Source organism: Pristiophorus japonicus, unplaced genomic scaffold (genome assembly GCF_044704955.1).
Source record: "Pristiophorus japonicus isolate sPriJap1 unplaced genomic scaffold, sPriJap1.hap1 HAP1_SCAFFOLD_402, whole genome shotgun sequence".
NCBI lineage: Eukaryota > Metazoa > Chordata > Chondrichthyes > Pristiophoridae > Pristiophorus > Pristiophorus japonicus.
The window spans coordinates 37,591-63,289 of record NW_027253893.1 but is presented as its reverse complement, the minus strand read 5'-3'; the positions used below and the strand labels follow the sequence as shown (position 1 = coordinate 63,289).

The following is a 25,699-nucleotide window of genomic DNA, read 5'->3' as shown; positions in this document are numbered from 1 at the left end:
AACGGGGAACAAAGAAATGGCAGATCAATTGAACAAGTACTTTGGTTCGGTATTCACTAAGGAGGACACAAATAACCTTCCGGATATAAAAGGGGTCAGAGGGTCTAGTAAGGAGGAGGAACTGAGGGAAATCTTTATTAGTTGGGAAATTGTGTTGGGGAAATTGATGGGATTGAAGGCCGATAAATTCCCAGAGCCTGGTGGACTCCATCCCAGAGTAGTTAAGGAGGTGGCCTTGGAAATAGCGGATGCATTGATAGTCATTTTCCAACATTCCATTGACTCTGGATCAGTTCCTATCGAGTGGAGGGTAGCCAATGTAACCCCACTTTTTAAAAAAGGACGGAGAGAGAAAACAGGGAATTATAGACCGGTCAGCCTGACTTCAGTAGTGGGTAAAATGATGGAATCAATTATTAAGGATGTCATAGCAGCGCATTTGGAAAGAGGTGACATGATAGGTCCAAGTCAGCATGGATTTGTGAAAGGGAAATCATGCTTGACAAATCTTCTGAAATTTTTTGAGGATGTTTCCAGTAGAGTGGACAAGGGAGAACCAGTTGATGTGGTATATTTGGACTTTCAGAAGGCTTTCGACAAGGTCCCACACAAGAGATTAATGTGCAAAGTTAAAGCACATGGGATTGGGGGTAGTGTGCTGACGTGGATTGAGAACTGGTTGTCAGACAGGAAGCAAAGAGTAGGAGTAAATGGGTACTTTTCAGAATGGCAGGCAGTGACTAGTGGGGTACCGCAAGGTTCTGTGCTGGAGCCCCAGCTGTTTACACTGCACATTAATGATTTAGACGAGGGGATTAAATGTAGTATCTCCAAATTTGCGGATGACACTAATTTAGGTGGCAGTGTGAGCTGCGAGGAGGATGCTATGAGGCTGCAGAGTGACTTGGATACGTTAGGTGAGTGGGCAAATGCATGGCAGATGAAGTATAATGTGGATAAATATGAGGTTATCCACTTTGGTGGTTAAAAACAGAGAGACAGACTATTATCTGAATGGTGACAGATTAGGAAAAGGGGAGGTGCAACGAGACCTGGGTGTCATGGTACATCAGTCATTGAAGGTTGGCATGCAGGTACAGCAGGCGGTTAAGAAAGCAAATGGCATGTTGGCCTTCATAGCGAGGGGATTTGAGTACAGGGGCAGGGAGGTGTTACTACAGTTGTACAGGGCCTTGTTGAGGCCACACCTGGAGTATTGTGTACAGTTTTGGTCTCCTAACTTGAGAAAGGACATTCTTGCTATTGAGGGAGTGCAGCGAAGATTCACCAGACTGATTCCCGGGATGGCGGGACTGACCTATCAAGAAAGACTGGATCAACTGGGCTTGTATTCACTGGAGTTCAGAAGAATGAGAGGGGACCTCATCATAACGTTTAAAATTCTGATGGGTTCAGACAGGTTAGATACAGGAAAAATGTTCCCAATGTTGGGGAAGTCCAGGACCAGGGGTCACAGTCTGAGGATAAGGGGTAAGCCATTTAGGACCGAGATGAGGAGAAACTTCTTCACCCAGAGAGTGGTGAACCTGTGGAATTCTCTACCACAGAAAGTTGTTGAGGCCAATTCATTAAATATATTCAAAAAGGAGTGAGATGAAGTCCTTACTACTCGGGGATCAAGGGGTATGGCGAGAAAGCAGGAATGGGGTACTGAAGTTGCATGTTCAGCCATGAACTCATTGAATGGCGGTGCAGGCTAGAAGGGCCGAATGGCCTACTCCTGCACCTATTTTCTATGTTTCTATGTTTCTATTAATCTCCCAATCAATGTCAGTGCATTAATCTCCCAATCAATGTCATCGCATTAATCTCCCAATCAATGTCATCGCATTAATCTCCCAATCAATGTCAGTGCATTAATCTCCCAATCAATGTCAGTGCACTAATCTCCCAATCAATGTCACCGCATTAATCTCCCAATCAATGTCACCGCATTAATCTCCCAATCAATGTCAATGCATTAATCTCCCAATCATAAGAACATAAGAACATAAGAATTAGGAACAGGAGTAGGCCATCTAGCCCCTCGAGCCAGATCCGCCATTCAACAAGATCACGGCTGATCTGGCCGTGGACTGAGCTCCACTTACCCGCCCGCTCCCCGTAACCCTTAATTCCCTTATTGGTTAAAAATCTATCTATCTGTGATTTGAATACATTCAATGAGCTAGCCTCAACTGCTTCCTTGGGCAGACAATTCTACAGATTCACAACCCTCTGGGAGAAGAAATTCCTTCTCAACTCGGTTTTAAATTGGCTCCCCCGTATTTTGAGGCTGTGCCCCCTAGTTCTAGTCTCCCCGACCAGTGGAAACAACCTCTCTGCCTCTATCTTGTCTATCCCTTTCATTTTTTTAAATGTTTCTATATTATCACCCCTCATCCTTCTGAACTCCAACGATTAAAGATCCAGTCTACTTAATCTATCATCATAAGGTAACCCCCTCATCTCCAGAATCAGCCTAGTGAATCGTCTCTGTACCCCCTCCAAAGCTAGTATATCCTTCCTTAAGAAAGGTGACCAAAACTGCACGCAGCACTCCAGGTGCGGCCTCACCAATACCCTATACAGTTGCAGCAGGACCTCCATGCTTTTGTACTCCATCCCTCTCGCAATGAAGGCCAACATTCCATTCGCCTTCCTGATTACCTGCTGCATCTGCAAACTAACTTTTTGGGATTCATGCACAAGGGCCCCCAGGTCCCTCTGCACCGCAGCATGTTGTAATTTCTCCCCATTCAAATAATATTCCCTTTTACTGTTTTGTTTTCCAAGGTGGATGACCTCACATTTTCCGACACTGTATTCCATCTGCAAAACCTTAGCCCATTCGCTTAACCTATCTCAATCTCTTTGCAGCCTCTGTGTCCTCTATACAACCCGCTTTCCCACTAATCTTTGTGTCATCTGCAAATTTTGTTGCGCTACACTGTGTCCCCTCTTCCAGGTCATCTATGTATATTGTAAACAGTTGTGGTCCCAGCACCGATCCCTGTGGCACAACACTAACCACCGATTTCCAACCTGAAAAGGACCCATTTATCCTGACTCTCTGCTTTCTGTAAGCCAGCCAATTCTCCATCCATGCTAATACATTTCCTCTGACTCCGCGTACCTTTATCTTCTGCAGTTACCTTTTGTGTGGCTCCTTATCGAATGCCTTTTGGAAATCTAAATACACCACATCCATCGGTACACCTCTATCCACCATGCTCATTATATCCTCAAAGAATTCCAGTAAATTAGTTAAACATGATTTCCCCTTCATGAATCCATGTTGCGTCTGCTTGATTGCACTAATGCTATCTAGATGTCCTGCTATTTCTTCCTTAATGATGGTTTCTAGCATTTTCCTCACTACAGATGTTAAACTAACTGGCCTTTAGTTACCTGCATTTTGTCTGCCCCCTTTTTTAAACAGAGGCGTTACATTAGCTGCTTTCCAATCCGCTGGTACCTCCCCAGAGTCCAGAGAATTTTGGTAGATTATAACGAATGCATCTGCTATCACTGTCAGTGCGTTAATCTCCCAATCAATGTCACTGCATTAATCACTCCCTCAGCACTGCACTGGAGTATCAGCCTAGATGATGGGCTCAAGGATCTGGAGTGGGCTTGAACCCACTACCTTCTGACACAGAGCTGAGAATGATACCATGATTCCCAACTGAGCCATACGAAGAGAGACTGGATCAACTGGGCTTGTATCCACTGGAGTTTAGAAGAATGAGAGGAGATCTCATAGAAACATATAAAATTCTGACGGGATTAGACAGGTTAGAGGCAGGAAGAATGTTCCCATTGCTGGGTAGTTCCAGAACCAGGGGTCACTCTCTAAGAATAAGGGGAAACCATTTAGGACCGAGATGAGGAGAAACTGCTTCACTCAGAGTGGTTAACCTGTGGAATTCGCGACCGTAGAAAGTTGTTGATGCCAGTTCGTTAGATACGGCCCTTACGGCTAAAGGGATCAAGTGGTATGGAGAGAAAGCAGGAAAGAGGTACTGAGGTTGCATGATCAGTCATGATCTTATTGAATGGCGGTGCAAGCTCGAAGGGCCGAATGACTTGCTCCTGCACCTAATTTCTATGTTTTTATGTTTCTATGAGCCACAATACAACTGTAAGCTGGTTGTGTCACAGTGTAACTGTTTGGGGAAATGGCTGGTGTTATACACAACACAATCTCTCCTGCTGTGTGTGCCTGTCATGCACTTTGTTTACTGGACTTATCTGTGTGCACCTATTTACCTTCCAGTTGTTCAGTCCAAACCATCTGTCTACATCGCCAACCCTTCCTGTGGCAGCAACTCCAACCAAGATGGGATCACCTTCCTGTGCCTGGTCAAAGACTTTCAGCCCAAGAGCATCATTCAGACATGGTCCACTAATGGTGCGGACATCACGACTGGAGTGAAGAAGTATCCGGCTGTCTTGGGGCAAAATATGGCGTACACGATGAGCAGTGTGCTCAAAGTCTCTGCAGCAGATTGGGAAACCAATCGGGTCTACTACTGCAAGGCGGGGTACAAGGCCAGTGAAATGGTGCCGGCTCAGACCCCAGAACCTGGACCTAAAAGTGAGTACAGACATGATTGGCCATTTAAAACTGCGCTGGTGTCGGGGGTGAAACTGGACGAGGAAATGTCACCAGCAATGTGGGAGGTTGTTAGGCAATAGAAGCGGTACAGAGTCCTGTGCCCGGACACTCTATCCCCGGGACACCAGCGGTGCTGATGGTGGCACAATACAGGGCAATGAGAAATCACCTGAAATTGGACAATGGGCGGAGACGTAATGTCATCCGAATCGCCTCTACCGCCTGTGATATGACACGCCCGATATTCGGAGTCAATGTAAGTGTGTAACGGGCGACTGATGTCATACCGCCCATTGGGTCCTCGCTCGTGTCCCCTCCCCCCCTCCCCACACACTCCACCCCCCCCTCCTCACACACTCCCCCCTCCCCACAAACTCCCCCCTCTCCCCCCCATCCCCACACACTCCCCCCCTCCCCACACACTCCCCCCCCACTCCCCCCCCTCCCCACACACTCGCCCCTCCCCAACACACTCCCCCCTCCCCACAAACTCCCCCCTCTCCCCCCCATCCCCACACACCCCCCCCCCTTCCCCACACACTCCTCCCCCTCCCCAAACACTACCCCCCTCACCACACACTCCCCGTCCCCTCCCCCCATCCACACACACTCCCAACACCCCTACCCCCATCCCCACACACTCCCCCTCCCCCCCCGGCACACACACGCCCCCCCCCCACACACACACTCCCAACATCCCTCCCCCCCATCCCCACACACTCCCCCACCCCACACACACACTCCCCCTCCCCCCCCACACACACACTCCCCTTCCCCTCCCCCTCCCCCCCACCCTCACACACACTCCCAACCCCCGCTCACCCTCCCCCCCCCACACACACACACTCTCAATAACCACCCCCCCCACCCCCGACACACACACTCACCCCCCCACACACACACTCCTCTTCCCCTCCCTCTCCCCCCCACCCTCACACACACTCCCAACCCCCGCTCCCCCTCCCCCCCACACACACACTCTCAATAACCCTCCCCCCGACATACACACTCACCCCCCCACACACACACTCACCCCCCCACACACACACTCTCCCCCCCACCCCACACACACATTCCCCCCCCCCCGACCCCACACACTCCCAACCCTACAGGACAGGAATCCATTGGGCCCATCGTGCCTGTACCAGCAATATCCGAGGTTTCACATTAGTCCCACTCCCGCTCTGCTCTTTCCCCAAAGCCCTGCAGATTTTCCCGATTCAAGTATTTATCCAATTCCCTTCGGAAAAATATGATTAAGTCTGCTCCCACCCCCTCTCCCAGACACTGCATTCCAGATCTTAGCTTGTCGCTGAGGGTACAACAAAAAATTTTTTGCTAAATTCCTCATCTCCCCCCTGGATTTTTTGCCAATTGAATTCTATCTGTGACCTCTGGCCACCCACCCTCCCGGCAGTGGCAACAGTTTCCCCCCATCCACTGAACCCCTCACAATCCGGCACACATCCATTACATTCCCCCACGGTGTGTGTGGGGATTGAGTGTACACAGAGGGAGGGTACAGCTCACAGTGTGTGTGGGGATAGAGTGTACACAGAGGGAGGGTACAGCCCACGGTGTGTGTGGGGATAGAGTGTACACAGAGGGAGGGGGTACAGCCCACGGTGTGTGTGGGGATAGAGTGTACACAGAGGGAGGGTACAGCCCACAGTGTGTGTGGGGATAGAGTGTACACAGAGGGAGGGGGTACAGCCCGCGGTGTGTGTGGGGATAGAGTGTACACAGAGGGAGGGGGTACAGCCCGCGGTGTGTGTGGGGATAGAGTGTACACAGAGGGAGGGGGTACAGCCCACAGTGTGTGGGGATAGAGTGCACACAGAGGGAGGGTACAGCCCACAGTGTGTGTGGGGATAGAGAGTACACAGAGGGAGGGTACAGCCCACAGTGTGTGTGGCTAGAGTGTACACAGAGGGAGAGGGTACAGCTCACGGTGTGTGGGGATAGAATGTACACAGAGGGAGGGGGTACAGCTCACGGTGTGTGGGGATAGAATGTACACAGAGGGAGGGGGTACAGCCCACGGTGTATATGGGGATAGAGTGTACACAGAGGGAGGGGGTACAGCCCATGGTGTGTGTGGGGATAGAGTGTACACAGAGGGAGGGTACAGCCTACGGTGTGTGGGACACATCCATTACATTCCCCCCTGAACCTTCTCTGCTGTACAGAAGGAGAACAATCCCAGCTTCTGTGGTCTCCCCATGTCACTGAAGCCCCTCATCCATTTTAGTAACTCTCCCCCGCGGCCTCTCCATAGCCTTGAATTCCTTGGTCCAGTGCGGCTCCGGCAATCCGCCAGCTGGGGCCTGGCCGGTGATTTACAGCGGTTGTGGGGATTAACTCCCTGGCCTTTGTGCTCTACGCCTCGGTTTGTAAAGCCTAGGATCCCGTGTGCTTTTTACTGAAAAATCTCGGCCACTTGTCCTGCTGCACTTCAAAGGTTTGTGTTCACAAACCCACCGGTCTCCTCGGTCCCTGCAACCCTGTAATAGGGCACCATTCCCCCCCTGTAATAGGGCACATTCACCCCCTGTAATAGGGCACCATTCACCACCTGTAATAGGGCACATTCACCCCCTGTAATAGGGCACCATTCACCCCCTTTAATAGGGCACCATTCACCCCCTGTAATAGGGCACCATTCACCTCCTGTAATAGGGCACCATTCACCCCCTGTAATAGGACACCATTCAACCCCTGTAATAGGGCACCATTCACTCCCTGTAATAGGGCACCATTCCCCCCCCTGTAATAGGGCACCATTCACCCCCTGTAATAGGGCACCATTCCCCCCCTGTAATAAGGCACCGTTCCCCTCCTGTAATAGGGCACCATTCCCCCCCTGTAATAGGGCACCATTCACCCCCTGTAATAGGGCTCCATTCACTCCCTGTAATAGGGCACCATTCACCCCCTGTAATAGGGCACCATTCACCCCCTGTAATAGGGCACCATTCACCCCCTGTAATAGGGCTCCATTCACCCCCTGTAATAGGGCTCCATTCCCCCCCTGTAATAGGGCACCATTCACCCCTGTAATAGGGCACCATTCACCCCCTGTAATAGGGCACCATTCCCCCCCTGTAATAGGGCTCCATTCACTCCCTGTAATAGGACACCATTCACCCCCTGTAATAGGGCACCATTCCCCCCCTGTAATAGGGCACCATTCACCCCTGTAATAGGGCACCATTCACCCCCTGTAATAGGGCACCATTCCCCCCCTGTAATAGGGCTCCATTCACCCCGTGTAATAGGGCACCATTCACTCCCTGTAATAGGGCACCATTCCCCCCCTGTAATAGGGCTCCATTCACCCCCTGTAATAGGGCTCCATTCACTCCCTGTAATAGGGCACCATTCCTCCCCTGTAATAGGGCTCCGTTCACCCCCTGTAATAGGGCACCGTTCACTCCCTGTAATAGGGCTCCGTTCACCCCCTGTAATAGTGCACCATTCACCCCCTGTAATAGGGCACCATTCACCCCCTGTAATAGGGCTCCATTCAACCCCTGTAATAGGGCACCATTCACTCCCTGTAATAGGGCACCATTCCCCCTCTGTAATAGGGCTCCATTCCCCCCCTGTAATAGGGCACCATTCACCCCCTGTAATAGGGCACCATTCACCCCCTGTAATAGGGCACCATTCACCCCCTGTAATAGGGCACCATTCCCCCCCTGTAATAGGGCACCATTCACTCCCTGTAATAGGGCTCCATTCACCCCCTGTAATAGGGCTCCATTCACCCCCTGTAATAGGGCACCATTCACCCCCTGTAATAGGGCACCATTCACCCCCTGTAATAGGGCACCATTCACCCCCTGTAATAGCACACCATTCACCCCCTGTAATAAGGCTCCATTCACCCCCTGTAATAGGGCACCATTCACTCCCTGTAATAGTGCGCCATTTAACTTGCGTTACCTCTTTTGTCCGTCCTTCCTACACCGAGGTCAATGGTGAGGACAATGGGGCGGAGCTACAAGTGGGCTGCCGATTGGCTGTCGGCGCCTCGAGCTCCCGCCCCACACCGATTGACACCATTTACTATTGCACCATGGAGGGGGAATGGTGTCGGTACGTCTCACACTGCACCATGGAGGGGGAATGGTGTCGGTACGTCTCACACTGCACCATGGAGGGGGAATGGTGTCAGTACGTCTCACACTGCACCATGGAGGGGGAATGGTGTCGGTACGTCTCACACTGCACCATGGAGGGGGAATGGTGTCGGTACGTCTCACACTGCACCATGGAGGGGGAATGGTGTCGGTACGTCTCACACTGCACCATGGAGGGGGAATGGTGTCGGTACGTCTCACACTGCACCATGGAGGGGGAATGGTGTCGGTACGTCTCACACTGCACCATGGAGGGGGAATGGTGTCGGTACGTCTCACACTGCCTGCACCATGGAGGGGGAATGGTGTCGGTACGTCTCACACTGCACCATGGAGGGGGAATGGTGTCGGTACGTCTCACACTGCACCATGGAGGGGGAATGGTGTCGGTACGTCTCACACTGCACCATGGAGGGGGAATGGTGACGGTACGTCTCACACTGCACCATGGAGGGGGAATGGTGTCAGTACGTCTCACACTGCACCATGGAGAGGGAATGGTGTCAGTACGTCTCACACTGCACCATGGAGGGGGAATGGTGTCGGTACGTCTCACACTGCACCATGGAGGGGGAATGGTGTCGGTACGTCTCACACTGCCTGCACCATGGAGGGGGAATGGTGTCGGTACGGGCTCACACTGCACCATGGAGGGGGAATGGTGTCGGTACGGGCTCACACTGCACCATGGAGGGGGAATGGTGTCGGTACGTCTCACACTGCACCATGGAGGGGGAATGGTGTCGGTACGTCTCACACTGCCTGCACCATGGAGGGGGAATGGTGTCGGTACGGGCTCACACTGCACCATGGAGGGGGAATGGTGTCGGTACGTCTCACACTGCACCATGGAGGGGGAATGGTGTCGGTACGTCTCACACTGCACCATGGAGGGGGAATGGTGTCGGTACGTCTCACACTGCACCATGGAGGGGGAATGGTGTCGGTACGTCTCACACTGCACCATGGAGGGGGAATGGTGTCGGTACGTCTCACACTGCACCATGGAGAGGGAATGGTGTCGGTACGTCTCACACTGCACCATGGAGGGGGAATGGTGTCGGTACGTCTCACACTGCACCATGGAGGGGGAATGGTGTCGGTACGTCTCACACTGCACCATGGAGGGGGAATGGTGTCGGTACGTCTCACACTGCACCATGGAGGGGGAATGGTGTCGTACGTCTCACACTGCACCATGGAGGGGGAATGGTGTCGGTACGTCTCACACTGCACCATGGAGGGGGAATGGTGTCGGTACGTCTCACACTGCCTGCACCATGGAGGGGGAATGGTGTCGGTACGTCTCACACTGCACCATGGAGGGGGAATGGTGTCAGTACGTCTCACACTGCACCATGGAGGGGGAATGGTGTCAGTACGTCTCACACTGCACCATGGAGGGGGAATGGTGTCGGTACGTCTCACACTGCCTGCACCATGGAGGGGGAATGGTGTCGGTACGTCTCACACTGCACCATGGAGGGGGAATGGTGTCGGTACGGGCTCACACTGCACCATGGAGGGGGAATGGTGTCGGTACGTCTCACACTGCACCATGGAGGGGGAATGGTGTCGGTACGTCTCACACTGCACCATGGAGGGGGAATGGTGTCGGTACGTCTCACACTGCACCATGGAGGGGGAATGGTGTCGGTACGTCTCACACTGCACCATGGAGGGGGAATGGTGTCGGTACGTCTCACACTGCCTGCACCATGGAGGGGGAATGGTGTCGGTACGTCTCACACTGCCTGCACCATGGAGGGGGAATGGTGTCAGTACGTCTCACACTGCACCATGGAGGGGGAATGGTGTCGGTACGTCTCACACTGCACCATGGAGGGGGAATGGTGTCGGTACGTCTCACACTGCACCATGGAGGGGGAATGGTGTCGGTACGTCTCACACTGCACCATGGAGGGGGAATGGTGTCAGTACGTCTCACACTGCACCATGGAGGGGGAATGGTGTCAGTACGTCTCACACTGCACCATGGAGGGGGAATGGTGTCGGTACGTCTCACACTGCACCATGGAGAGGGAATGGTGTCGGTACGTCTCACACTGCCTGCACCATGGAGGGGGAATGGTGTCGGTACGTCTCACACTGCCTGCACCATGGAGGGGGAATGGTGTCGGTACGTCTCACACTGCACCATGGAGGGGGAATGGTGTCAGTACGTCTCACACTGCCTGCACCATGGAGGGGGAATGGTGTCGGTACGTCTCACACTGCACCATGGAGAGGGAATGGTGTCGGTACGTCTCACACTGCACCATGGAGGGGGAATGGTGTCGGTACGTCTCACACTGCACCATGGAGGGGGAATGGTGTCAGTACGTCTCACACTGCACCATGGAGGGGGAATGGTGTCGGTACGTCTCACACTGCCTGCACCATGGAGGGGGAATGGTGTCGGTACGTCTCACACTGCACCATGGAGGGGGAATGGTGTCGGTACGTCTCACACTGCACCATGGAGGGGGAATGGTGTCGGTACGTCTCACACTGCACCATGGAGGGGGAATGGTGTCGGTACGTCTCACACTGCACCATGGAGGGGGAATGGTGTCGGTACGTCTCACACTGCCTGCACCATGGAGGGGGAATGGTGTCGGTACGTCTCACACTGCACCATGGAGGGGGAATGGTGTCGGTACGTCTCACACTGCACCATGGAGGGGGAATGGTGTCAGTACGTCTCACACTGCACCATGGAGGGGGAATGGTGTCGGTACGTCTCACACTGCACCATGGAGGGGGAATGGTGTCGGTACGTCTCACACTGCACCATGGAGGGGGAATGGTGTCGGTACGTCTCACACTGCACCATGGAGGGGGAATGGTGTCGGTACGTCTCACACTGCACCATGGAGGGGGAATGGTGTCGGTACGTCTCACACTGCACCATGGAGGGGGAATGGTGTCGGTACGTCTCACACTGCACCATGGAGGGGGAATGGTGTCGGTACGTCTCACACTGCACCATGGAGGGGGAATGGTGTCGGTACGGGCTCACACTGCACCATGGAGGGGGAATGGTGTCGGTACGTCTCACACTGCCTGCACCATGGAGGGGGAATGGTGTCGGTACGTCTCACACTGCACCATGGAGGGGGAATGGTGTCGGTACGTCTCACACTGCACCATGGAGAGGGAATGGTGTCGGTACGTCTCACACTGCACCATGGAGGGGGAATGGTGTCGGTACGTCTCACACTGCACCATGGAGGGGGAATGGTGTCGGTACGTCTCACACTGCACCATGGAGGGGGAATGGTGTCGGTACGTCTCACACTGCACCATGGAGGGGGAATGGTGTCGGTACGTCTCACACTGCACCATGGAGAGGGAATGGTGTCGGTACGTCTCACACTGCACCATGGAGAGGGAATGGTGTCGGTACGTCTCACACTGCACCATGGAGGGGGAATGGTGTCGGTACGTCTCACACTGCACCATGGAGGGGGAATGGTGTCGGTACGTCTCACACTGCACCATGGAGGGGGAATGGTGTCGGTACGTCTCACACTGCACCATGGAGGGGGAATGGTGTCGGTACGTCTCACACTGCACCATGGAGGGGGAATGGTGTCGGTACGTCTCACACTGCACCATGGAGAGGGAATGGTGTCGGTACGTCTCACACTGCACCATGGAGGGGGAATGGTGTCGGTACGTCTCACACTGCACCATGGAGGGGGAATGGTGTCAGTACGTCTCACACTGCACCATGGAGGGGGAATGGTGTCGGTACGGGCTCACACTGCACCATGGAGAGGGAATGGTGTCGGTACGTCTCACACTGCACCATGGAGGGGGAATGGTGTCAGTACGTCTCACACTGCACCATGGAGGGGGAATGGTGTCGGTACGTCTCACACTGCACCATGGAGGGGGAATGGTGTCGGTACGTCTCACACTGCACCATGGAGGGGGAATGGTGTCGGTACGTCTCACACTGCCTGCACCATGGAGGGGGAATGGTGTCGGTACGTCTCACACTGCACCATGGAGGGGGAATGGTGTCGGTACGTCTCACACTGCACCATGGAGGGGGAATGGTGTCGGTACGTCTCACACTGCACCATGGAGGGGGAATGGTGTCGGTACGTCTCACACTGCCTGCACCATGGAGGGGGAATGGTGTCGGTACGTCTCACACTGCACCATGGAGGGGGAATGGTGTCGGTACGTCTCACACTGCACCATGGAGGGGGAATGGTGTCGGTACGTCTCACACTGCACCATGGAGGGGGAATGGTGTCGGTACGTCTCACACTGCACCATGGAGGGGGAATGGTGTCGGTACGTCTCACACTGCCTGCACCATGGAGGGGGAATGGTGTCGGTACGTCTCACACTGCACCATGGAGGGGGAATGGTGTCGGTACGTCTCACACTGCACCATGGAGGGGGAATGGTGTCGGTACGTCTCACACTGCACCATGGAGGGGGAATGGTGTCAGTACGTCTCACACTGCACCATGGAGGGGGAATGGTGTCGGTACGTCTCACACTGCCTGCACCATGGAGGGGGAATAGTGTCGGTACGTCTCACACTGCACCATGGAGGGGGAATGGTGTCGGTACGTCTCACACTGCACCATGGAGGGGGAATGGTGTCGGTACGGGCTCACACTGCACCATGGAGGGGGAATGGTGTCGGTACGTCTCACACTGCACCATGGAGGGGGAATGGTGATGGTACGTCTCACACTGCACCATGGAGGGGGAATGGTGTCGGTACGTCTCACACTGCACCATGGAGGGGGAATGGTGTCGGTACGTCTCACACTGCACCATGGAGGGGGAATGGTGTCGGTACGTCTCACACTGCACCATCGAGGGGGAATGGTGTCGGTACGTCTCACACTGCACCATGGAGGGGGAATGGTGTCGGTACGTCTCACACTGCCTGCACCATGGAGGGGGAATGGTGTCGGTACGTCTCACACTGCACCATGGAGGGGGAATGGTGTCGGTACGTCTCACACTGCACCATGGAGGGGGAATGGTGTCGGTACGTCTCACACTGCCTGCACCATGGAGGGGGAATGGTGTCGGTACGTCTCACACTGCACCATGGAGAGGGAATGGTGTCGGTACGTCTCACACTGCACCATGGAGGGGGAATGGTGTCGGTACGTCTCACACTGCACCATGGAGGGGCAATGGTGTCGGTACGTCTCACACTGCACCATGGAGGGGGAATGGTGATGGTACGTCTCACACTGCACCATGGAGGGGGAATGGTGTCGGTACGTCTCACACTGCACCATGGAGGGGGAATGGTGTCGGTACGTCTCACACTGCACCATGGAGGGGGAATGGTGTCGGTACGTCTCACACTGCACCATGGAGGGGGAATGGTGTCGGTACGTCTCACACTGCACCATGGAGGGGGAATGGTGTCGGTACGGGCTCACACTGCCTGCACCATGGAGGGGGAATGGTGAAGGTACGTCTCACACTGCACCATGGAGGGGGAATGGTGTCAGTACGTCTCACACTGCACCATGGAGGGGGAATGGTGTCGGTACGTCTCACACTGCACCATGGAGGGGGAATGGTGTCGGTACGTCTCACACTGCACCATGGAGGGGGAATGGTGTCGGTACGTCTCACACTGCACCATGGAGGGGGAATGGTGTCGGTACGTCTCACACTGCACCATGGAGGGGGAATGGTGTCGGTACGTCTCACACTGCACCATGGAGGGGGAATGGTGTCGGTACGTCTCACACTGCACCATGGAGGGGGAATGGTGTCGGTACGTCTCACACTGCACCATGGAGGGGGAATGGTGTCGGTACGTCTCACACTGCACCATGGAGGGGGAATGGTGCCGGTACGTCTCACACTGCACCATGGAGGGGGAATGGTGTCGGTACGTCTCACACTGCACCATGGAGGGGGAATGGTGTCGGTACGTCACACACTGCACCATGGAGGGGGAATGGTGTCGGTACGGCTCACACTGCACCATGGAGGGGGAATGGTGTCGGTACGTCTCACACTGCCTGCACCATGGAGGGGGAATGGTGTCGGTACGGCTCACACTGCACCATGGAGGGGGAATGGTGTCGGTACGTCTCACACTGCACCATGGAGGGGGAATGGTGTCGGTACGTCTCACACTGCACCATGGAGGGGGAATGGTGATGGTACGGGCTCACACTGCACCATGGAGGGGGAATGGTGTCGGTACGTCTCACACTGCACCATGGAGGGGGAATGGTGACGGTACGGGCTCACGCTGCACCATGGAGGGGGAATGGTGAAGGTACGGGCTCACACTGCCTGCACCTTGTGGATAATTGTAGTTTCCCCACAGGCTCAGCGAGAAGGTTACAAAGTGCAGCCCTGTCGACTCCGATCCCAGACCCGGTTATGGGCACTGTGGGATCTTCAGGTCCCTGCAGAAACATTGTCTGTGAGGACAGATTGGATAGGCTGGGGTTGTTTACTTTGGAACAGAGGAGGCTGAGGGGAGACCTGATTGAGATGTATAAAATTATGTGGGGCCTGGATAGAGTGGATAGGAAGGACTCGTTTCCCTTAGCCGAGGGGTCATTAACCAGGGGATGTAGATTTTAAGTAATTGATTGGGGGAATTTGAGGGGAAAGTTTTTAACCCAGACGGTGGTGGGGGTCTAGAACTCACTGCCTGAAGGGGTGGTAGAGGCAGAAACCCTCACCATATTTAAACAGTACCTGGATGTATACCTGAAGTGCTGTAACCCACAGGGCTACCGACCGAGAGCTGGAAAGTAGGATTAGGCTGGGTAGCTCTTGGTCGGCCGGTGTGGTCACGATGGGCCGAAATGGCCTCCTTCCGTGCTGTAAATTTCTATGATGATGTGAACATACACAGCAAATCGGTCAGCATCTGAAATGTGAAAAGGGAGGCTGGTTTTCCGAGCCCAGATCTGAAAAGTAACCACACATTTCAGGAGAGGCCGAGAGAGAACCCAGTCACAATTGGGGTTGGATTGACAGGCTGAGTGAGATGAAAGGTCACCTGAGAGATCGACAGGATTCCCTTGTTCTGTTGATACCCCTCGATATCTGTCCAGGGGAACACAGGAACAGGGGTAGTCAGCCTCTCCGGCCCGTTCTGCTACTGCATTAGATCGCGGCCAATCCCAACCCCATTTAATCTGAAATCTTGCAACGTGTTACAGTTCAAGCTCCAAGCCTCATCTCGCTTGTTCCATCGCCGGAGGTTGTCTACAATCAAACCACCGTTGTCCTGGGCTGTGCCATATCTGGATTCTATCCCGACAAACTAAAGGTTTTCTGGAAGAAAGGCGGGGTAGACCAGAAGGGTATCGTTCTCCCTTCCAGACCTGGAGCCGCCGATACCTTTGAAACGGTGGCTTACCTGACGGTGCCTGTGAAGGAATGGACCAAAGGGGAGGTCTACACCTGTGAAGTGGCCCATGGATCTTCGAACCTCCCTAACACAATCAGCATGAGGTATCAAGAGGGTAAGTGGTGTCTGAGGGGGAGGAATATGGTCAGTAATCCAGCCTTGTATTAACTTAATGCGCTGATGTTCGCCCTTAACTCGTGAATCACTGTCCCGAATATCGCCCCTGGTGAGAGAGGCGAGATGTTTAGTATTTTACGTGTTGATACTGAACCGACACTTAGAGAGAGTAACGTTAACCCAAGGCGCTGGGCGGGGAAACTGCCGGGGTTGGGCTGGTCACCCGTTTACACTCTCGCCCGATTTTACTCTCCGCTAACTTCAATGGAAAGGATAATGGTGCGGAGCGTGAAACGGGCGGCCCATCGATACCTTCACCTCCTACCTGTTCCCTTCCTACTGTCTCCCAAATGTTATTTTATAGACTAGAACCAGAGAATGGTCACAGCACGAAAGGCCATTCAGCCCATCGAGCCCGTGCTGACCCCAGCCAGTCCCACTCCCCGCCCTTTCCCCGTAGCCCGCCAATATTTTTCCCTTCAGATATATATCCAACTCCCTTTTGAAAGCAGCGATTGAGTCTGCCTCCTCCACCCTCTCAGGCCGTGAATTCCAGATCCCAACCACTCGCTGCGTAAACAAGTATTTTCTTACATCCCTTTGGTTCTTCTGCCAATCGCCTTAAATCTGTGTCCCTCTGGTTCCCGACCCTTCCACCAATGGGAACAGTTTCTCTCGACCTCTGTCCAGACCCCTCATGATTGTGAACACTTCGATCAAATCTCCTCTCAACCTTCTCTGCTCCAAGGAGAACAACCCCAGCTTCTCCAGTCTATCCCCGTCACTGAAGTCCCACATCCCTGGAACCATTCTCGGAAATCCCCTCTGCACCCTCTCTAAGGCCTTCACATCCTTCCTACAGTGCGGGGCCCAGAACTGGACACAATACTCCAGCTGGGGCCGAACCCGTGTTTTATACAGGTCCATCAACATTCCCACGGGCAGTACTCTGTGCCTCGGTTTATGAAGCCCAGGATCCCGGAAGCCTTTAGAACTGCTTTCCCAACCTGAGAACACCTCTGTCAAATCTCCTCTCAACCTTCTGCGATTTCTGCACATACACCCACAGGTAGGAAAGAAATCTGCCCAGTTTTGCATTTGAATGAATTGCCACGAGCTGCTGCACCCTCTCCTGAGGGAACGTGTTCCATCGATTGACCACTCACTGAAATATTGATCCCCCACATCAGATTTGAAGTGAGCCGTCCCCAGCTCCCCTTTAAGCGCAGCTCGTGTCTCTGGTTCGCCTGTTCAGGACCAGGTGAGACAGCGTGTTATGGTCCACACGATCTGCTCCCTTTTAGCATCATATAAACTCCGGATGGAGCAGAGCTCCGGGGCCGTGTGGAGCTCCCACTTTCCCAGCACGGGACGGGAGGTGAAAATGTATAACACTTAAATCTGCAACTCTTCCGGTTCCAGGTGGAAACGCTGCGTGCTCTTGTTCTGGGTGTGTGCCGAAGTTTCTCTACCAGACTAACCTTAAAGTGACCCTTCCCGATGGTGACGAGCATCAATATAAATGTCACCAAAACAAATGCGAAATAAAGTGATTGGTTGTGAATGGAATTGGCCGCTTGATTTTATTACAAAGTGTCTGATGGCTAATAGACACGGTCCACAGTGTGTGTGGGGATAGAGTGTACACAGAGGGAGGGTACAACCCACACTGTGTGTGGGGATAGAGTGTACACAGAGGGAGGGGCACAGCCCACAGTGTGTGTGTGGATAGAGTGTACACAGAGGGAGGGTCAGGCCACAGTGTGTGTGGGGATAGAGTGTACACAGAGGGAGGGTCAGGTCACGGTGTGTGTGGGGATAGAGTGTACACAGAGGGAGGGTCAGGCCATGGTGTGTGTGGATAGAGTGTACACAGAGGGAGGGTCAGCATATGGTGTGTGTGGGGATAGAGTGTACACAGGGGGAGGGTCAACCCACAGTGTGTGGGGATAGAGTGTACACAGAGGGAGGGGGTACAGCCCATGGTGTGTGTGGGGATAGAGTGTACACAGAGGGAGGGTACAGCCCATGGTGTGTGTGGGGATAGAGTGTACACAGAGGGAGGGGGTACAGCCCACGGTGTATATGGGGATATAGTGTACACAGAGGGAGGGGGTACAGCCCATGGTGTGTGTTGGGAATAGAGTGTACACAGAGGGAGGGTACAGCCCACGGCGTGTGGGGATAGAGTGTACACAGAGGGAGGGTACAGCCCACGGTGTGTGGGATAGAGTGTACACAGAGGAAGGGTCAGGCCACGGTGTGTGGGGATAGAGTGTACACAGAGGAAGGGTCAGGCCACGGTGTGTGGGGATAGAGTGTACACAGAGAGAGGGGGTACAGCCCACGGTGTGTGTGGGGATAGAGTGCACACAGAGGGAGGGTCAGCCCACGGTGTATATGGGGGTAGAGTGTACACAGAGGGAGGGTCAGCCCACCGTGTATATGGGGATAAAGTGTACACAGAGGGAGGGTCAGCCCACGGTGTGTGTGGGGACAGAGTGTACACAGAGGGAGGGGGTACAGCCCACGGTGTATATGGGGATAGAGTGTACACAGAGGGAGGGTCAACCCACGGTGTGTGTGGATACAGTGTACACAGAGGGAGGGGCTACAGCCCACGGTGTGTGTGGGGATAGAGTGTACACAGAGGGAGGGTCAGCCCACGGTGTGTGTGGGGATAGAGTGTACACAGAGGGAGGGTACAGCCCACGGTGTGTGTGGGATAGAGTGTACACAGAGGGAGGGTCAGCCCACGGTGTATATGGGGATACAGTGTACACAGAGAGAGGGTACAGCCCACGGTGTGTGTGGGATAGAGTGTACACAGAGGGAGGGTCAGCCCATGGTGTATATTGGGATACAGTGTACACAGAGGGAGGGTACAGCCCATGGTGTGTGTGGGGATAGAGTGTACACAGAGGGAGGGGGTACAGCCCACGGTGTATATGGGGATAGAGTGTACACAGAGGGAGGGGGTACAGCCCAAGCTCGGTTCCCCAGTCCAGCCCACTCCTGGTCTACATGGTCATTCTTTGCTGGGTCACTTCGGGTCGGTCCCGGCCCCACAGCTTGACCGTTGCCTCTTTGGTCTGGGCCGAGTGGGCAACAATTGGAGGACCATCTCTGGCCCAGGGATACAGTAAGGGCGGGGGGGGGGGAGGGGGGAAAGAATAATGTCCCATTGATCCAGTGACGGGGGAGGGGGGAATGTCCCATTGATCCAGTGACTGGGTGGGGCGGCGGGGAAATGTTCCATTGATCCAGTGACGGGGGGGTGGGGGGGGGGGGACGTTCCTTGATCCAGTGACGTGGGGGGGGGGCGGAGGGGAATGTCCAATTGATCCAGTGGAAGGGGAGGAATGTCACATTGATCCATTGAAAGGGGGGTGGGAATGTCCCATTGATCCAGTGACGGGGGGGGGGGGGGGGATGTTCCATTGATCCAGTGACGGGGGGGGATGTTCCATTGATCCAGTGACGTGGGGGGGGGGGGGGAGGGTAATGTCCAATTGATCCAGTGCAAGGGGAGGAATGTCACATTGATCCATTGAAAGGGGGGGGATGTCCCATTTATCCAGTGAAAGGGGTGGGGGGAATGTCCCATTGATCCAGTGAAAGGGAGGGGCGTAATGTCCCATTGATCCAGTGTAAGGCGGGGGGGCATCTTTAATGATGTTGGTCCTGAGGCACATTGCTGAGAAAGGACACAGCAGCCCGACTGGTACCCTGCACAACCTGATAGGTTTTGGATGAAAACTCTGGGTAGCAGAAATAGAAAGGGTTCCACACCTGGAATATTGTGTACAGTTTTGGTCTCCTAATCTGAGGAAGAACGTTCTTGCTATTGAGGGAGTGCAGCGAAGGTTCACCAGACTGATTCCAGGGATGGCTGGACTGTCATATGAGGAGAGACTGGATCAATTGTGCCTGTATTCACTGGAGTTTAGAAGGATGAGAGGGGATCTCTAGAGACATATAAGATTCTGACGGGACTAGACAGGTTAGATGCAGGAAGAATGTTCCCGATGTTGGGGAAGTCCAGAACCAGGGGTCACAGTATGAGGAGAAGGGGTAGGCCATTTAGGACTGAGATGAGGAGAAACTTCTTCACTCAGAGAGTTGTTAACCTGTGGAATTCCCTGCCACAGAGAGTTGTTGATGCCAGTTCATTGGATATATTCAAGAGGGAGTTAGATATGGCCCTTACGGCTAAAGGGATCAAGGGGTATGGTTAGAAAGCCGGAAAGGGGTACTGAAGGAATGATCAGCCATGATCTTATTGAATGGTGGTGCAGGCTCGAAGGGCCAAATGGCCTACTCCTGCACCTATTTTCTATGTTTCTATGTATCATTCACCCAGCTCCCGGATACTGACATCAGTCAACGACAGGAGCTCAATGATCACAAGGAATTCAAGTTTGGGAAGTGGTTTTATAAATTCCCCTCCCCTCCTCCCCCTGAGTAAACGGAATGAAGCGTCTCTCGCCCAATAATATCATCATTTTGGAATAACAAGGGGAATATTGCGGCCCTGTGTGGGCTGATGATGGGTGAGCCTCTGTCACTGGGAACTGTTCAATGTCCAGACTTGATCACTGATGCAAGACAGGGGCTGAGCACCTTCCAAAAACCGCAACATTTAACATCAGCACCGTGCAGACTCAACCTTGGTTTGATAATCACTGACTATATACGGTGTATATTAAACCTGGGTTTGATAATCACTGACTATACACGGTGTATATTAAACCTGGGTTTGATAATCACTGACTATACATGGTGTATATTAAACCTGGGTTTGATAATCACTGACTATATACGGTGTATATTAAACCTGGGTTTGATAATCACTGACTATATACGGTGTATATTAAACCTGGGTTTGATAATCACTGACTATATACAGTGTATATTAAACCTGGGTTTGATAATCACTGACTATACACGGTGTATATTAAACCTGGGTTTGATAATCACTGACTATATACGGTGTATATTACACCTGGGTTTGATAATCACTGACTATATATGGTGTATATTAAACCTGGGTTTGATAATCACTGACTATATACGGTGTATATTACACCTGGGTTTGATAATCACTGACTATATACGGTGTATATTAAACCTGGGTTTGATAATCACTGACTATATACAGTGTATATTAAACCTGGGTTTGATTATCACTGACTATATACGGTGTATATTAAACCTGGGTTTGATAATCACTGACTATATACGGTGTATATTACACCTGGGTTTGATAATCACTGACTATATACGGTGTATATTAAACCTGGGTTTGATAATCACTGACTATATACAGTGTATATTAAACCTGGGTTTGATAATCATACTGACTATATACGGTGTATATTACACCTGGGTTTGATAATCACTGACTATATATGGTGTATATTAAACCTGGGTTTGATAATCACTGACTATATACGGTGTATATTACACCTGGGTTTGATAATCACTGACTATATACGGTGTATATTAAACCTGGGTTTGATAATCACTGACTATATACAGTGTATATTAAACCTGGGTTTGATTATCACTGACTATATACGGTGTATATTAAACCTGGGTTTGATAATCACTGACTACATACGGTGTATATTACACCTGGGTTTGATAATCACTGACTATATACGGTGTATATTAAACCTGGGTTTGATCATCACTGACTATATACAGTGTATATTAAACCTGGGTTTGATAATCACTGACTATATACGGTGTATATTAAACCTGGGTTTGATAATCACTGACTATATACGGTGTATATTAAACCTGGGTTTGATAATCACTGACTATATACGGTGTATAAAAAACCTGGGTTTGATAATCGCTGACTACATACGGTGTATATTAAACCTGGGTGTGAGAATCACTGACTATATACGGTGTGTATTAAACCTGGGTTTGATAATCACTGACTATATACAGTGTATATTAAACCTGGGTTTGATAATCACTGATAATACACGGTGTATATTAAACCTGGGTTTGATAATCACTGTATACACGGTGTATATTAAACCTGGGTTTGATAATCACTGACTATACATGGTGTATATTAAACCTGGGTTTGATAATCACTGACTATACACGGTGTATATTAAACCTGGGTTTAATAAGCACTGACTATATACGGTGTATATTAAACCTGGGTTTGATAATCACTGACTATACACGGTGTATGTTAAACCTGGGTTTGATAAGCACTGACTATATACGGTGTATATTAAACCTGGGTTTGATAATCACTGACTATACACGGTGTATATTAAACCTGGGTTTGATAATCACTGACTACATACGGTGTATATTAAACCTGGGTTTGATAATCACTGACTATACACTGTGTATATTAAACCTGGGTTTGATAATCACTCACTATATATGGCGTATATTAAACCTGGGTTTGATAATCACTGACTATATACGGTGTATATTAAACCTGGGTTTGATAATCACTGACTATATACGGTGTATATTAAACCTGGGTTTGATAATCACTGACTTTTATATGGTGTATATTAAGCCAGGGTTTGAGAATCACTGATTATATACGGTGTATATTACACCAGGGTTTGATAATCACTGACTATATACAGTGTATATTACACCTGGGTTTGATAATCACTGATTATATACGGTGTATATTAACCTGGGTTTGATAATCACTGACTATACACGGTGTATATTAAACCTGGGTTTGATAATCACTGATTATACACGGTGTATATTAAACCTGGGTTTGATAATCACTGACTATATACGGTGTATATTAAACCTGGGTTTGATAATCACTGATTATACACGGTGTATATTAAACCTGGGTTTGAGAATCACTGACTATATATGGTGTATATTAAACCTGGGTTTGATAATCACTGACTATGTACAGTGTATATTAAACCTGGGTTTGATAATCACTGACTATATACAGTGTATATTGCACCTGGGTTTGATAATCACTGACTACATACAGTGTATATTACACCTGGGTTTGATAATCACTGACTATATACAGTGTATATTAAACCTGGGTTTGATAATCACTGACTATATACGGTGTATATTACACCTGGGTTTGATAATGACTGACTATATATGGTGTATATTAAACCTGAGTTTGATAATCACTGACTATATACGATGTATATTAAACCTGGGTTTGAGAATCACTGACTATATACAGTGTATATTAAACCTGGGTTTGAGAATCACTGACTATATACAGTGTATATTAAACCTGGGTTTGATAATCATTGACTATATACGGTGTATATTAAACCTGGGTTTGACAATCACTGACTATATACGGTGTATATTAAACCTGGGTTTGATAATCACTGACTATATACAGTGTATATTAAACCTGGGTTTGATAATCGCTGACTATATACGGTGTATATTAAACCTGGGTTTGAGAATCACTGACTATATACAGTGTATATTAAACCTGGGTTTGATAATCACTGACTATATACGGTGTATATTGCACCTGGGTTTGATAATCACTGACTATATACGGTGTATATTAAACCTGGGTTTGATAATCACTGACTATATACAGTGTATATTAAACCTGGGTTTGATAATCACTGACTATATACGGTGTATATTAAACCTGGGTTTGATAATCACTGACTATATACGGTGTATATTACACCTGGGTTTAATAATCACTGACTATATACGGTGTATATTAAACCTGGGTTTGATAATCACTGACTATATACAGTGTATATTAAACCTGGGTTTGATTATCACTGACTATATACGGTGTATATTAAACCTGGGTTTGATAATCACTGACTACATACGGTGTATATTACACCTGGGTTTGATAATCACTGACTATATACGGTGTATATTAAACCTGGGTTTGATAATCACTGACTATATACAGTGTATATTAAAACTGGGTTTGATAATCATACTGACTATATACGGTGTATATTACACCTGGGTTTGATAATCACTGACTATATATGGTGTATATTAAACCTGGGTTTGATAATCACTGACTATATACGGTGTATATTACACCTGGATTTGATAATCACTGACTATATACGGTGTATATTAAACCTGGGTTTGATAATCACTGACTATATACAGTGTATATTAAACCTGGGTTTGATTATCACTGACTATATACGGTGTATATTAAACCTGGGTTTGATAATCACTGACTACATACGGTGTATATTACACCTGGGTTTGATAATCACTGACTATATACGGTGTATATTAAACCTGGGTTTGATCATCACTGACTATATACAGTGTATATTAAACCTGGGTTTGATAATCACTGTCTATATACGGTGTATATTAAACCTGGGTGTGAGAATCACTGACTATATACGGTGTGTATTAAACCTGGGTTTGATAATCACTGACTATACACGGTGTATGTTAAACCTGGGTTTGATAAGCACTGACTATATACGGTGTATATTAAACCTGGGTTTGATAATCACTCACTATATATGGCGTATATTAAACCTGGGTTTGAGAATCACTGACTATATACAGTGTATATTAAACCTGGGTTTGATAATCACTGACTATATCCGGTGTATATTAAACCTGGGTTTGATAATCACTGACTATATACGGTGTATATTAAACCTGGGTTTGATAATCACTGACTTTTATATGGTGTATATTAAGCCAGGGTTTGAGAATCACTGATTATATACGGTGTATATTACACCAGGGTTTGATAATCACTGACTATATACAGTGTATATTACACCTGGGTTTGATAATCACTGATTATATACGGTGTATATTAACCTGGGTTTGATAATCACTGACTATACACGGTGTATATTAAACCTGGGTTTGATAATCACTGATTATACACGGTGTATATTAAACCTGGGTTTGATAATCACTGACTATATACAGTGTATATTAAACCTGGGTTTGATAATCACTGATTATACACGGTGTATATTAAACCTGGGTTTGAGAATCACTGACTATATATGGTGTATATTAAACCTGGGTTTGATAATCACTGACTATGTACAGTGTATATTAAACCTGGGTTTGATAATCACTGACTATATACAGTGTATATTGCACCTGGGTTTGATAATCACTGACTACATACAGTGTATCTTACACCTGGGTTTGATAATCACTGACTATATACAGTGTATATTAAACCTGGGTTTGATAATCACTGACTATATACGGTGTATATTACACCTGGGTTTGATAATGACTGACTATATATGGTGTATATTAAACCTGAGTTTGATAATCACTGACTATATACGATGTATATTAAACCTGGGTTTGAGAATCACTGACTATATACAGTGTATATTAAACCTGGGTTTGAGAATCACTGACTATATACAGTGTATATTAAACCTGGGTTTGATAATCATT

The 25,699-nt window shown here is 50.1% G+C and overlaps 1 pseudogene; it reads left to right on the top strand.

Moving 5' to 3' along the window:
* LOC139250613 (Ig heavy chain C region-like) overlaps positions 1-25,699 on the top strand; it is a 76,308-nt pseudogene that overhangs the window by 17,813 nt on the left and 32,796 nt on the right.